The sequence below is a fragment of the Epinephelus lanceolatus genome, chromosome 3 (assembly GCF_041903045.1).
Source record: "Epinephelus lanceolatus isolate andai-2023 chromosome 3, ASM4190304v1, whole genome shotgun sequence".
Lineage (NCBI taxonomy): Eukaryota > Metazoa > Chordata > Actinopteri > Perciformes > Serranidae > Epinephelus > Epinephelus lanceolatus.
In genome coordinates this window covers 37193758-37209143 of record NC_135736.1, presented here as the reverse complement: position 1 = coordinate 37209143, position 15386 = coordinate 37193758, and the positions used below count along the sequence as shown (strand labels likewise).

The following is a 15386-nucleotide window of genomic DNA, read 5'->3' as shown; positions in this document are numbered from 1 at the left end:
TTGTTCTTCTGTAAGGTTTGCTTGTAGGAGTGTTCTACTTTGGTCTCTCTTAACTGCACAAACTTGTCATAATGACTCAGCGTGATGGATGTCATCTGTACATGAGGAGGTGTATGTTTGTGAGATTTAATCATTACCAGGATTGCTTCCCCTAAAATTGTTATATACGGATCGCTGTTCCTTTTGTGGGCAGTTTCATTCACACAGTGCTACCAAAAGATTTTTAAAGAAGTCTATTCATGAATTTAGGGTACATCACTTTAAGCCTAGTTCACATTACACGATTTTCAGCGTGATTTTGACGTCGCAGAGGATGTTGAGAGCCACCTTGGGTCGGAGGTGAGTTGGCAGATAGTCTGTCACGACGAGTCCTCATGTGTGAACAAGCCTACGAGCAAGTCACCCCCTTGTCTGTGACTGGGACTGGATACCTGGCATGCTAGAAATCTGAAGAGGTGCGACACGACTGACAAAGAGCATCAGTCAATGAGAGGCGGGATATGTCCCACATCAGCATGCAGGAGGACAGAAGGAACGTGAGGAGGACAAGCCACAGGGTTGCCACTTGCCAGGTCCGTTTATTAGCCGCGACTTTGGGCTCGTTTCTAAAGTGGATTTGCTTATTTGGGCTTGCTTTCTAAACGCCACCATCTATATATATATCTGCCTAATAAGTTATTTAAATGCATGATAGTCGCTTCTTTTGGGCTTGTTTCCATAGCCCTGGTTGCTTGTTTCTCTCCCAAGATCTGGCAACACTGACAAGCCGGCAAGCAACAACAATCATGGCGGCGTCCACAGGATCACGGAAGCGCGTTGTGTTTGGACCCAGGATAATCAAGAATATCCATGCCTTTGCGATGTGTCGTCTCCAAGTTTGGTGACGTCATTGCATTATCTGGGGCTCTGTCAGCGAGGGCTCGGTGGAGAAATCTTGTGGTGTGCACACACAGGTCGTAACGCAGTTGGCGAGACTCCCGCTAACAGAAACACACGTCGCCAGGTATGAACACTCAAAAGATTACGATAGTCTCCGCGACGCAAAATCAGGGTGAAAATCATGTAATGTGAACTAGGCTTTAAGTTGATGTTGCAGAGTTTTAGAGGTAATTTGTAGAGATGTGCCAATGCAATTTTTGTCCTTCTTGATACTGCTTCCAATACCTGAACTTGCAAATCGGTGATACTGATTACTGATCTGGTTATAGGTGTTAAAAAACATTAACGCCTATTTACTAACCCTAAATGGGTGTGAACTAATTGTCATGGTAAGTCACGGCACAGGTTAAATCCTTTGTAGAACATGTACAAATACATACAGAGAATGAATGCCAAAGAAATGACCAAATTGCTGACGTTGTTCTCATGGCTTACACTATTGAATGGAAATCAGTTCTACTTCACTACTCTAAATCAGTAGTAACAGCGTAACTTGCTGTTTAGGCTACTGTTTTAGAGCAGTGAAGACTCAATTTCCAGGAAAACTACTGTTCTTTTCAGGTGTCAAACTGTTTTAAAGTTTATGAATAAATTCATTTTAGGTAGTATCACAGGCATTTTCAATACTGGTATTGGTATCACAGCAACACTAGTGATTTTGTTGTTTCTCTATATGTGTAGTGTGTAAATGCACCACAGCAGAAGTCTTTTTTTGTATTAGTGCAAACTTGCCGGACACTAACCTGCTTGAGTTTACCTGGTGTAAGAAGCTGACGGCTGTTAATTCTGGATCTTATAGTCTAGATTCCTGTTTAATTCCCCTCTGCCTTCCCTACACACTGTAGCTAATTCAGTATTTTACAAATTTTATATCACTGTCAGTGGTGCCTTTTCCACAGTAATGACCAAAGAGGTCCCTCTGTCTCCTGTCCTCTCACCACACCACCTCACACTGCTTTCTTTTCTTGTCCCTTACGTCCAGAAAATTCATCTTATTCTCTCACTGTCCTCCATCTCTCCCTCTCTCTATTATTTCATTATTTTCTTTTCTCTTGTGAATAAATGAAGAAGCTACAAATTATCACTGCTCCTTCCAGCTCCTCTGTCTAACATGGACACACACACACACACACACACACACACTCACACTCATTTCCCCTGAGAAATGACCAGTGATCCAACACTGAAACACTATGTGAGTGAGTGTATGTATGTGAAAATGACAGTGTTACATGTACGTATCCATAACTACAAGATACATAAAGTATCTGTGTGCATACATATGTATAGTATACATACAGTGATATATGTGGTATTAAATGCATCTTACATTACTGCAGATTTTCAACACATTTGACAAATCTGTTTTATGCAAAACCACAAAGTCATGCATTTTGAAAAATAAAAAGAATATGGTACGCTTGCATTTACATTTAACACCGACAATGTTGCAATCAAAGTATTTCACTACCTTTATGTGACTGGGACTGACAGACCTGTACATTTGGCATATTTTCTAATTGCTATTTATGCTTTGTAATATCAAGTCATTCAAAAACAGCCACGAGCAGGATTTATTTAATCGCATGTCATGTCTGTCGACTTTATTTTCTCTCTCTCTCTCTCTCTCTCTCTCTCTCTCTCTCTCTCTATATATATATATATATATATATATTTTATTTTATTTTTTTTTTTTTTTTTTTTTTTTTGTTTCCCTCCATTTTCTACATACACACAACCACACACGCACACACACACTCAGAGAGAGCACATGACTTTCAAGGGTCTCTGTCAAATACTCCCAATGAGTCTTCTCCTTTGAGACGGAGAGGGTGTGTGTTCTGTTTTTAACATCTCTGTGTCACCATAAATTTGGCATATTTTCATCAAGTGACTGTAAAGGTAGTAATCTGTGTGGGTTTGTGCATGCTGCTCTGTGTGTGTGTGTGTGCTTGTGTGTGTGAGTGTGTGTGTGTGTGTGAGAGAGAGAGAGACAGAGAGAGAGAGAGTTATAGTACGTTGTGCTTAAACCACAGGTGGGTAAAACAGCAGGTCGCCATCATTTATCCTAAATGGTTTAGTCCACCCCCATATGATGTTAGTCATCACTGTTATTTAGAATGGGCTGCGCAGAGGTTGACAGGGTAATGTGTGCTCACATGCACACATGTACACACACACATGCAGACACACACACAAACATAGGCTGCTCCCTCTTGCCCACACACACAGCTACAGGGTGCACTGGTCAAGATGATTACTGTTATTTTGTAGTCTGGCCAGGAGGCTGAAATGTCCGAACTCATAGCGGCTCACACACACACACACACACACACACACACACACACACCCACACCACCACCACCACCACCACCACAGTGAGAGGGAGTTACGCTACGTTATCTCACCATCGACTCAAATCCCCTCATACTGAATGAAGGATTAAGAAAAAGGAGAAAGCTCTCTTTTCTTTTCCCCTCTTTCCCTCCCTTCTGCTGGTTTAGAGTTTTCGCCTCATTGCTTTTTTTCCTCTTTAATTCACCAGTTGGCTTGTTTAAGCCACTTTCTTTCTGTTTCTCTCCTCTCTCTTTGTCTTTCTCTCTCTGTCTGCCTCTCCCCCGTTTTCCCCTCACGCTACTCTTTCATTTCCATCTCTCTCTTGCCTTCTCTCTCTCTCTAAGGTTGTGAACTTGCCCAGTAGGGGTCCTATACAATGAAATGAAAGAGCTTAGGGACCCGTATCACACACGCTCCTACACACATACACACATTTAAATGGCGGGAACAGCTGAACTTGCACTGAAACATACACACACACACTCCTCCCCCTCCCCCTCCCTCTATCGATCACACACACACCACACACACTTTGAAGGCCTATAGAGTCTATATTGTGTGTGTCAGTGGGGGGGCACCAGCAAATACACTGGTGTTAGAAAAGCCTCACTGCTGGAGGGATGGGGATTGAGAAAAAGAAAAGAAAATGAGAACTGTCCTGTGAGTCCGGACCTCTCTCTCCAGAATTCGCTTCTCTGCAGGGAATTGGGATAAAAAATAGTTCAATGGAAGAGCATGTTTTTCTCACTGAAGTTTGTATTCAGTGTGGGGAAACATTCAGAAATATTGAGATTCAAATGTAATCTCTTCTTCTTGAGAGATTCTTCCTTTTAAGACAGAGACTCTAAAGCAGAAAATGAAGGACACTCACTCAGTTTGGGGGTAGTTTAGTGAATATGAGCAACAAGAGATGAGTAAAACATCTTAAAGAAAGGTGAAACTATTTATTTTCTGTTGGTAGAAGGAAGATACAGCACGTTATACGTATAAAATAATCCCAAGAGAACTGAAAACTGTATGTGATGATGTATTAAATGGTAAATAACAAAGCATTTGTAAAAACATCTTGTGTTAAGACTGTTAATGAGCAAACATTTTGCATATCTAGCATTTCTTGATCCACAGACACATTCTCTGACTGTTGTTGTTGAGCAGTTGTTTGCCAGCATTAATGTGAAGTGGCAGTATTACAAATGAGCACTAGAGCAACCCAGTGCTGTTGGAAAGCACATGGAAGAGGAAATGCATATGGATCAGTGTCTACATGAAGAGTAAATGTGAATTTTGGAAAAAAAGTTTGGACTGAATTGAAAACTTTACATTCAGACAAAGTTGTGTGAAACGTCAGCTTCTTATTGGATGTGTTCATGCTCAGTAGCACCACTGTGTGTGCAGCTAGACAAGCTTTTAGGGACCCCCTGCCTGCCCTTCCATTCACAGCATTGCACTGGTGGTTCAGTGGTAGAATCTGCCATTTCTTAAAGGTCCAGTGTGTAGGATTTAGTGGGACATGTCACCTTGGAATGAGCTGTTTATATCTACATAGGGAGTGGGTCCTTGTCCAAAGAGATCGCCACGACGCGCCTCCATGTTTCTACAGTATCCCAAAATGGACAAACCAAACACAGGCTCTTGATTGGGCCAGTCATGATTTCACTTTTTGCTTTTTTCATATCTGCTACTGTAGTAGGAAGCCCCTCTGCGATGACAGCATCAGAAAAACACTTTTTTTAAACGTGGAACTGCTTTATTAAGTGTTTTACTGGTTGAAATCACTGGGTATGTTTGTTTGGAGAGGAAGAGACCTCTGTGGATAATTCTGCTTCTGGTAAAAACCTCCTCAACATATATATGGAGGATTCAAGGTTATAGAGAAAAAAGGTGAGCACTGATTAGCAGGTGCTGGGCTAGCACCTTGTCTCCGACAGTGTTGAATTAACACTGGTTTGTACTGTGAAAGTGTTTTATTCAGTGTTTTCACCAGTTTTAGAGAGGAGGAGACCTCTGCAGATAATTTGACTTGTGGTAAAATCCATGCAAACGTCTGGATCAGAAATAAGGCGAGGACACATTGAGTTATCAGAGTAGATAAGTGAGCACACATGAGCAGATGCTGAGCGGGCGCTTTGTCTGCGACATGCTAAACTCCACAAGAGAGACACTGCTTGGACCATGTTACTGCTTTATTCAGTGTTTTAACCAATTTTAATCACCTGGTCTGTTTGTTTTGGAGAGGAAGAGACCTCTGCAGACAGTTTGGCTCCTGGTAAAAAAACCTCCTAGACTGCGAACACTTAAGGAATTCTAATCTGGAGAAGTTTCAGCTGGTTGCATTCTGCAGTCCTCACCCCTAGATACCAGTAAATCCCCTTAAATCTTACACACTTTTCCTGTAAGTGATCCACTCTTGCAAACTCCTTCATCAAGTAGAAAGATAAAACCACGTCCTTCTGACCACAATGCTTAATTAAAGATTTGGTTGAAGGCGTGCCAGAGACCCTGGCTTGTTTTCTGGCCAAAGTGTGTTGCCCTCAATCATATCAATGTGAAACAGTGAGACTACAGGCCAGAGTGTGCATGAAATCAATTAAGTTTGTACGACGTGTCGTATGACCGTCTGTCTGAAAGTTAAAGTGTTTATAGCTGTTCCAAATGGCCAAACTCGGAGTGAAAAGGCAGCTGTCAGAGAGACGGGTGAGGCGTGATAACGTTCAAATAAGGATAACAGTTCACACACTCGCTCCGCACAGACCAGGCACTCATGGCGCTGCACTCGGTTGTAAACATGAAAAGTGACAGAAGCAGTTGAATGAAAAAAGACACAATGTCACACCTCTGCACATCTGGCTAATGCCGCGTAAAGTGGATGCCGCAGGACTGTGGGGTGCCTGTTTTGGAAAGTTACAAAAGTTGCCTGTAATAAGTGATAATTTATAACCATTTATTACTGACATCAGAAAAGCATGGGGGGACGGGCTGTAATAAGTGGACCCTGAGCAGGACCCCTGGCCAGTGAAAGACACATGGAAGTATTTATGATATAGATAGACAGACTGATGGATAGATAAAGAGATAGAGACATGGATAGATAGATCAATAGGCAGACAGACAGATACATACATGCATACATAGGTTCATAGGCACAAAGATAGGTACATGGTGAATGTAGGGAAATATGTAATAAAAGCAGCAGCATTAAAGATTAAGGATAACTCCACATTTAATATCCTCATCTCCTTGCCAGTGGCTTCCATGCCAAAATCCATACTCCATTAACCTCTATGGGAGATGATGCTTGTATCATTAGCTTGTGTGTGTATGTATGATGATGATGATGGTGATGATGATGATGATGATGTATAGGTTAATAAAATATTTACGCTGTGTGTACGGTTCTGTGTGTTGTGACTAAATTAGTTATTTGGGAACAAGATTATTTATCTTTACATTTCACAATCAAATGAGCTCATAAAAAGGACTGACAGGAAATAAAACATATTTCTGCTGCCCTTCTTTCATTGTACCTTATATTTCTTTATTTTTACGTATTGCTCATGCATCTTTTACCACTTTGTCCTTATTTAGTATCATCAGGTTCTTTCTTGGTCTGATGATTTTTTACTTTTATTTGTTGCGTCAAACTAACTATAATATGTTTTGTATTTATCGTTCTGCAGTGATACCATTCCCTACATTATTGTTTTCTGGGGGTCAGAAACTTTTGCTATTCGCTGTGACACAGGCAGCAGCGGCACAACAGTATGTTTTTATCGTGGTGGCCACTGAAAATTTTGGGTTGGCACACTAAAACGAAAAGCCATACCTGAATTTCAGGAATTGGATTATGCTGTCGAAGTGTATAGGCTAGTTTAAATCTGTAACAACATGATAGTTAAGGAATCACATACTTTGTTTTTTTTCATTTTACAGTTAAAGTTACTTATTATGATGTGCATAGACTGATACCGGTACAGTTTACTTTTTAAGTTCCACAACAATCTTGTTTTGATGTGTTAGGTATCTCTCTATACATGTGTGAGGTAATTCATTGTTCCACACATAGGCTAGTTGTCCTTTTCCTTAAACTACAAATAGCCTACACAGCTTTAATTTGAAGTACAGTGATTGTAAGGAGCAAAACATTTACTGGGGACAAGTCTACTTAAGTTTAGCCTATAACATCAACAGGATATGCCATGTGTAAATCATCTGAAAGCTGGGAACATAAAGATTCATTTGAAATGCAGCTCAGCATGGCATGTCAAGTTTTTCTTGTCATAATAAACATGTTACAGTTAGGTACTGATTCAAATTTTGTAAGATTAGATATATGGGACAACATTATGAAGGAAGTATATGATGGCCAGTCACATGCTTAATTATTGCTTGTAGCAATTTTTAGGTTGATGCTATTTGTTACCCAGATTTGTTGCATTTTTGACCACTGAAGAATTGATAAAAAATTGTCAATAATCCCTCCAAAATACTGCATTAACACACCAAGACCTTTTTTATTGAAAACATTTTGACATTCAGAGTCATCTGTAAGAATTTCATTTTTTGGCGACTGGATTGTAAGCACTTCTGTTCTGGAAACTGCTGAGAGACCCCTGTAACTGTCATTTTACCTCTGGAAGCCATACATCCTCTGAGTGACCAAGGTCTGTAGTTTGTGGTTATAAAGTTTTACGAGGCTGTGATTATCCTAGAGGTTACAATAGGTCAATTTACACAGTCATGTCAGGTTTCAAAACATGGTCTATCTACAATAAAATGGTTACTGTGGGGGCTAACACCATCACACATGAATACAATTGAGCTCAGTGGATCCACAGGAGCCTCTACTTTCCAGGCATACCCAATTCATGCAATTCAAAGGCTGTTTAGGAATCCCAGTATGCAGAAACATTCATATTCGCTGTTTTGAGAATAGTAGAAAATAACACATTTATACTACATGCAAGAAACTAGGGCTGCCTATGAACGTCAAGGATTCAATTCATCAGTTGGAGACCCCTTAGTCGCCTAATTTTCTCAAAGTCGAGCAGTTTTTTTTGTATGTTTGTTTGCTTGCTTTGTCAGTCAGTGTGCTGTGTTCTTTTTTGGGACATTTCGGGCTCCAAATCTAGCTGTAGAGTGGACCCAGACCCAGGGTGAGTCAGAGAGGCGGAGGCAGCTGCCCGGAGGAAAAGAGGCTTTGCCCGGTCAGGCTACGAGATAGCGTTATCTTCTGCCCTCTGCTTAGAAGTGGTAAGGAGTGGTAGCAGCTTAATGTTTTGCAGTTTTTTGGCTTTTGTTTGATATCTAGTGCTGCCAAAAATGTTGTACATACACACAGTAATTATATCAATGTGGCCATGGCCCTACCTGCACCCCCTTACCCTTTTGGCTTAGCCCTCTTTGTTACCTCAGGACACTCACGTTGTTCTGTCTCTACATTTTGGCCAGTTGAAGAAAGATACCCAACATAATCTCCTTTATATAAAACTAAACAGCCCAATAGGTCTTTTTAAATTGTATAAAGGGACACATGTCTTAATTTGATAATAGTTAACCACTAATACCATGTGGATTTATTGAAAAGTGGAAAGAAAAAAGTGTATGACATTTTTCCAGTCAGAAGCGCACATCAGAAGTTGACAGCACTTCTCTGAGAAGCGCCCACTCTCAGTTGTCAGTCAACTGGTGCCAAAGGAAATGCCCACTCAGAGTCTTAAGGCTTAGTCGTTTTGTCATAACTAAAAACCATTTTATCCTCCTTTCTTAAATTGAAATTGCTATTTTTTATATTATCTTTCAGAAACAGTTGATTGTTTTTTTTACTTAATTTAAGGGAATGTGGTGATTTTTAGCCTTAATTCCTTGTATGAGTCATAAAGTGGCAACATCTCTAATGTCCACAACTGCAGTAAAAGTAATTGGGTCCATTGGTGATGTAACCAAGGTTGGCCACCTTATTCTTGAAATGTAGATTGTGTCACATTGTCCAACCTGGAGTCGCTTAAACCACAGACTGTAGAAGCCTTTTTTTTTTACAGTGCCACAGAAACACTGGAGCTTACAGTGTGCAGTCAGCATGAAAAGCACATGGTTCTTGAATTTCATGGTAAAGCAAGGACCAAGCCTTCAGCCCATTACACGCTTTACAAAAGGGCTCATACTGTAACCCAGGTGTATGGCATACATGAGCCTTCTGCTTCCATAACAAACACTGATCTCGGCCTCCTCGGGGCCTGGGTGGACTTTATAAGCCAGTAGTGCAAAGGGGAAACAAAGCTGCAGTGGATGTTGCAGCAGACATTGTGATACAAGTTTTGGACTGAGCACTCTGATATCTTAAGACTACATGAATCTCCTTCATGTGTTTCCCTCTGCATTGTCTTGTTCACATAGACTACATCATATAGCCTAACACCTGCAAAATCCATGTGGTCTTCGCTAGTGTCATGCTTTGTATTTTCCTGTCTTATTTACCCAACGCAAAAAGGACAAACTATTGTCAACTTTCTGGAGTTGTATAACTTGTCAGTGTCACAGCTGGTCCAAAGAACACCACATTCACTGAGCCTTTTCTACTAAACTCAGCCTTCCTCAGCATAGTTGAAGCGGATGTTTCTGTATCGACGTTCTCTGTGTGATCATCCCCTTATCCTCTGGTGGCATTATGCTCTGTCTCTTGTGCAGTAAAGTCATCCGAACTGAGCTCATGTTGTTCTGTCGATCCTCCCTTTGGAGAACAGGAACAGAGGACATTTAAGTGTTCTATAAAATGTTAGAGGCACTTGTTCACGTATGTGTGTGTTTGTGTGTGTGTGTGTGTGTGTGTGTGTGTGTGTGCTTGTGTGTGTGCAAGATAACACAGTGAAAAGGTTGCCCATGTGTGAAATAATGGAGTGAATGTCAATTTCCTTCCGAGTGATATCCTCTGTCCCTTGTTACATAGATATTACTAGAAGGACTTACAGCCATGCACAAACTGTATGTGTGCATGTGTGTGTGTTGTGTTGTGTTATATGTTATTATTCATGTGTGTGGATGAAGATCACCATGTTGAAAAACTACAGAAACTGCCCTCTATATTGTTACTGTACATGTTTTGGTGCGCTAACATTTATAATAAAAAAACACATATGTATGTATATATATATATATATATATATATATATAAAATTATATACACCTCTTCTACACTTTTTTATTAATAAAAAATACTACGTAGAACATCATAAAAATAAATACCCAGTCAAAGGAAAAATTATTTATTACTTATTTATAATAACTTACATAATTATTTATACACTGTTTTAATATACTATTGCTTTATTAATATAATACATTTAAATAATTTACAGTGAATAATAAAGATATCACTAAGAGAAAAAAAAAATAATTTCTGTCATTTTTTGGCAAAAAAAAAAGCCCTTTCAACTTAGGAACGCATACACCCTCACACAACACACACACACACACACACACACACATACAGAGCTTTTCTTTGTTGTTTGCTCTCATCACATACATACACATATCTGCACGAACACGAACAGAATACTTGACTATACTTGTGCTTCTACATTAATTATTTTTTATTCTTTTAAATCTATCAAAATTACATTCAGATTAATGTGACACAAATTGTGTACCTTGGAGTGTGTGTGTCTGTTATTGCATGTGTGTGTGTCCCCTTGTGTAACACATTTAAGCCTGTGTATGCCTGCCCGCATGCGTTTGTGCTGCAGAGTCCCTTTTAGTTAAGCCTAGTCGCCCCCCTTCTTTCTCTCTCAGTACCTTTGGTTTATACAGCTGCTTCAAAACCCTAACCACACACACACACACACACACACACACACACTCCACATAAATGTGGGTGTGCATATGTGTGAGTGTATGAGAGTGAGACAGAAAGAGAGAGATCATGTGTGAGCGGCTGAGAGGTGTAGTTTCTGTGCTATGAATACATATGTGGTCGGGAAATCGGGGAGATCAGAGCAAAAGAATGCAGAGAGAGGAGGAGTGTGTGTGTGTGTGTGTGTGTGTGTGTGTGTGTGTGTGTGTGAGTGTGTGAGAGAGAGACAGAGAGGGAGTGCCTCTCGCCCTGGCCCTCCTCCTCCTCTCCTCTCGCTCCACACATCTACACCTCCAGCCTCCAAATACTGAAATCCCCTCCCTCCCTGCACTCCTTTCCCCCTCTCACTCTCCTCTCTTTCTATCTCACTCATCCCCCTCTGTGTCAGCCAATCCCATCCTCCCATCTGCTCCCTCTGTCCTCACAGCTCCGCCTCCATCCTCGCTCCACCAGCAAGAGAGCTTCAAACTTGCAGAAGCAAAGAGGGGGAGAGAGAGAGGGAGCCAGGCAGACAGGCACACACACAGCAGAGGTGGCAGAAGCAGGCAGGAGACGGCGCTCACACACACATGCACACACACACTGAGAGAAGCAGCGGCAGGCAGAGAAAGGAACCAGAGTAGAGGAGAAAGGAAGAGAAATCTGTGTTTTCATTAACTGACAGGGAAGAGAAAAAAAGGGAGAAAGAGGAGAGAAAGCAGGAGGTTTATGTTTTTTTTATCCTCCAGTTTTTTTCACTCTCCATCCCTCACTTGGAGCGCAGAGGCTGGATGAGAACAAGAAGTGAGAAAAGACAGAGGCAGTCCCACAGATAGAGAAAAGAGAGAAGCGAGAACAAACCTCAGCAAACAGGGCTTGCGCTTTTTATATCTTCTCCAAAGAAGAGAAAGGGGGGAAAGCGGCGGAAGACAAGAGACGGAGGTGTATTATTATTTTTTCCCCTCAGCAGCAGGACGACTCAGAGTGTTCATGCGTGCCTGAAAGGATCCTATGTGTTTTTTGGGAGCGTTAACCCTTTAAGCCGGGCGACACTGGAGTACTCACACGGACAAGGTAGACCACTGAATTCATTTTTTTTCTTTTCTTTTCTTCTCACTACACAATGTGGCGGTGTGTGTGCGTGTCTGTGTGTGTTGTGTCAGTGTGTGGCTGCATGCCTTGGGAAATTGCTTGGTCTCTAGTCAATTGCCTCTCATTGTGTGAATTCACTGACTGAATGTAAACTCACAGTCAATCAGTGTGTGTGTGTGTGTGTGTGTGTGTGTATGAGTGTGTGTGTGTGTTAAAATAGTGCCAGACTGGGGCCTCATGGTTTGATTTGGTGAGAAAGTGGCGAGGAAGAGGAAAGCCCGTTTTTGCATCTCAGCCAAGCACTGTTTATTTTATCGTCCTCTATTTTCCTTTTCTCCCCCATCATTTTTCTTTCTCTTTCCTCATTTGCATCAATTTCTTATTCTTTTACTTCCGCCCTCGTACATTTTAGTCTTTATCCACCGCCTTTGTGCTCTGTCTTTTGGCCCCTTTCTCCTTTTTTTCTCTCAGACTCTTGGCTGTGGTCACACTTTCCGAACTACAGACTATAAGGTTAAATCAAGCGTCAAGTTAGTCACTAAGCCAAGTCATTCAGTCATTTTATTTTTATTTGACTTTTGCACTCACAGTCACTAACTAACTAATTCTGTATATCAGCCCTTATTCGTCTAAATCACTGTCAGCTTCTTTAGTAAAGCAGCAAAGGCTGCCAATCAATTAGTGCCTACTCTGTGTGCTACAGTCCTTTTACAGCACACACACACACACACACACACACACACACACACACACACACACACACACACAGTGACACACACATGTATAAATATTTCAGTGGTTAATCATATAGTAAGCATTAGCTTCAAGGTCTGGTTTTGATTTTGAGGCCATTACATAGGGGCAATATTCAAAGGGAATGGAGATGGGGAATATTACCTTAATTAGGGTACCAATCAATGTGGAGGACATAATGAGAAACATTCAGGACAAACTGCTGTCAGTCATAGTTGTTGGCAAAGTTACCAAAGACATTCTGGCCCCTGCATGTCTCCTTGTGACCGGTGTTGGATCTCTTTTTTCGATTTTTTTTTCTCTTTCCCTCTTCATCCAGAGTAGAAATGTTGCCTGCGTCTGACGGCGAAACGCAGCCTTGCTGTCACAGTTCATGATGTGGTGGTGGAGAAAGAGGAAGGTTAAGAATTCTGTCAAGTCAGTGATCAACGCACTGTCGACAGCTATCAGCCGTCAGTTAATAACATGTTTTCTTTCAAAGGCCCTACAGCAACTTTAGATGTTGATATCGAATTCACACCAGGAAGTTTCTTGTCATCATTAAATGTCAAACCTGCCCAGCAGATACAACAGACCGTGAACTATAACGTAAAAAGCAGCCGGCACTTGAATTAATAACAGTTTTTTTTTTTTTTTAAGTTTTTGATTTGTTCTTATTTTATTTTGAGTTGACACTATGATGCGGAGTTTGAATTGTAAGTGTGAACATTCATGCAAAGTGTTTGAGTTCTAAAAGGATAAACTGAGTGTGCATGTATGCATTTTTTTTTTAACTTGTTTTTTTTAAGGAATAGTTTGAAATATTACACTTTTTTTTTTTTTTTTTTTACGTAGATTCACTTCACTTTTTTTTTCTTTTATCCCTAACTTAGAATGAAGGTAGACCTCTGCTTTGGCGCTCAAAGCTGGGCTTTGTATGTGAACTTGGTGACATTGTTTTGCGTTTTGTCACTACTTGTGATGAGAATTTTGAGCTCATATACAGTATTTAATTACATTAAGGACATTTTTCTTCTATTTCTTGTGTGATATTTATATAGTCTTTTCCAAAATAGATTTACAAATAACAAGCACACACACACACACACACACACACACACACACATACGTACGTATACATACATGATCTCACACATGATCTACAGCTCTAAAGTAAACACAAAGCCTGCTATCCGTCCTTGGCTGATTAAATGACAGTGCTTTTCTCACAACAATAAATAAAAAGAATGAAATGGAGGTACATTAACACCTTGCTGTCTGTCACCTCGACAGAAGTGAGTAAACTGTATTTAACCCAGTGAAACGAGGGTTGACCTCGGGAAGCATCAAGGGCCCATCTAATGTGGCTTTCTGACAATTTAACGCTTCTGCTTTTAGCATTGTGTGTTGTGAAAGGCATGTTGATATGGGTGTGTGTGTGTGCGTGTGTGTGTGGTGAGGGTTAGGCTGGCTGGAGTGGGTGCTGCTGCTCAGGCACAGAAAGAGAAGACGGGCTTTAGCTTTTTGCCTAATCGCTTCCAGACACAGAGATTTGCATTCCATTGCTTTCTGTGTGCGTGTGTGTGTGCGTATGTGTCTTTCTCTCTCGTTTCTCTCTCTTTCAGTCTTCTGTTCTTACTGCCCCCACCCACTGTTACCTTTTCAATTAGAAACATAAATTTTGAGATGCTCCTAAAAATGTGCGTGCGAGTTACGGTGCAAAAGAGGAAGTTAGTGATGGATTAAAGGAATTAAACTGTCACCGCAAGAGGAAAAAAATCTTAAAAACGACTGTGGATGGACAGATCGTAAAGAAAGCAGGGCAGGGACGATGGTGGAGAGAAGACCATGTGTAACTGATTAAGATTCCAGCGGGCCTATTAGGAATGATAAGACGTCAGAGTGAGAATAAAGGGGCTATAAAATTATATATCCTTTTCATATTGCATCCATAGGCCGCTCTGCACAAAAGGTCAAATGGTAATTCAGCAAACATATTTGCTTCTATTTGCTCACATATGTTTCTCAGGAGCGTGGTTTGATATAGTTGGTTGCTAAAATGTGTCAGAGCAAGGCTGTGAAGATGTCTCAAAGTAGCAGGAGAATTATTTTCTGAGTATCACAGTGGTTGTTGATAACAGATGCTGTGTGTAATGTGAGTGGGTGAGATTTCAAAAGATGCTGATTTGTATGTGTGTGGCTCGGAATAATAGTAAGAAAGTGGCGGGGCATTGTCAGAAGCCCTCGTGCATGTGGCTAATTATATTTCGCTGGATATATTTGACATGTTTGTCAAGGTGAATTTTGTGTGCACATATTTGGGCTTTTTTTTCTGCTTCTCTGGAATGTTTTAGTGGATTAAGCGGACTGTGAGTTTCAGACCAACCACTGTGAGAGAAAATGCAGCCAGTCAACCAGCACAGACAGCTGCTACATTCCACTGGTGGAGTGGAACACCGAA

At 40.9% G+C, this 15386-nt stretch overlaps 1 protein-coding gene across 10 annotated transcripts in view; it reads left to right on the top strand.

The window, feature by feature from the left end:
• tenm3 (teneurin transmembrane protein 3) overlaps window positions 1–15386 on the top strand; it is a 567981-nt gene that overhangs the window by 310357 nt on the left and 242238 nt on the right. Inside the window, exon 1 of one of the 10 annotated variants that reach the window (XM_078166327.1) lies at window positions 11606–12175. The exons of 8 other annotated variants lie outside the window; for them this stretch is intronic. The gene's annotated coding sequence lies outside the window, so the exon portion shown is untranslated. Of the gene's footprint in view, window positions 1–11605; window positions 12176–15386 lie in introns of those variants that run through there. One more of the 10 variants, XM_078166328.1, reaches the window with a different exon arrangement.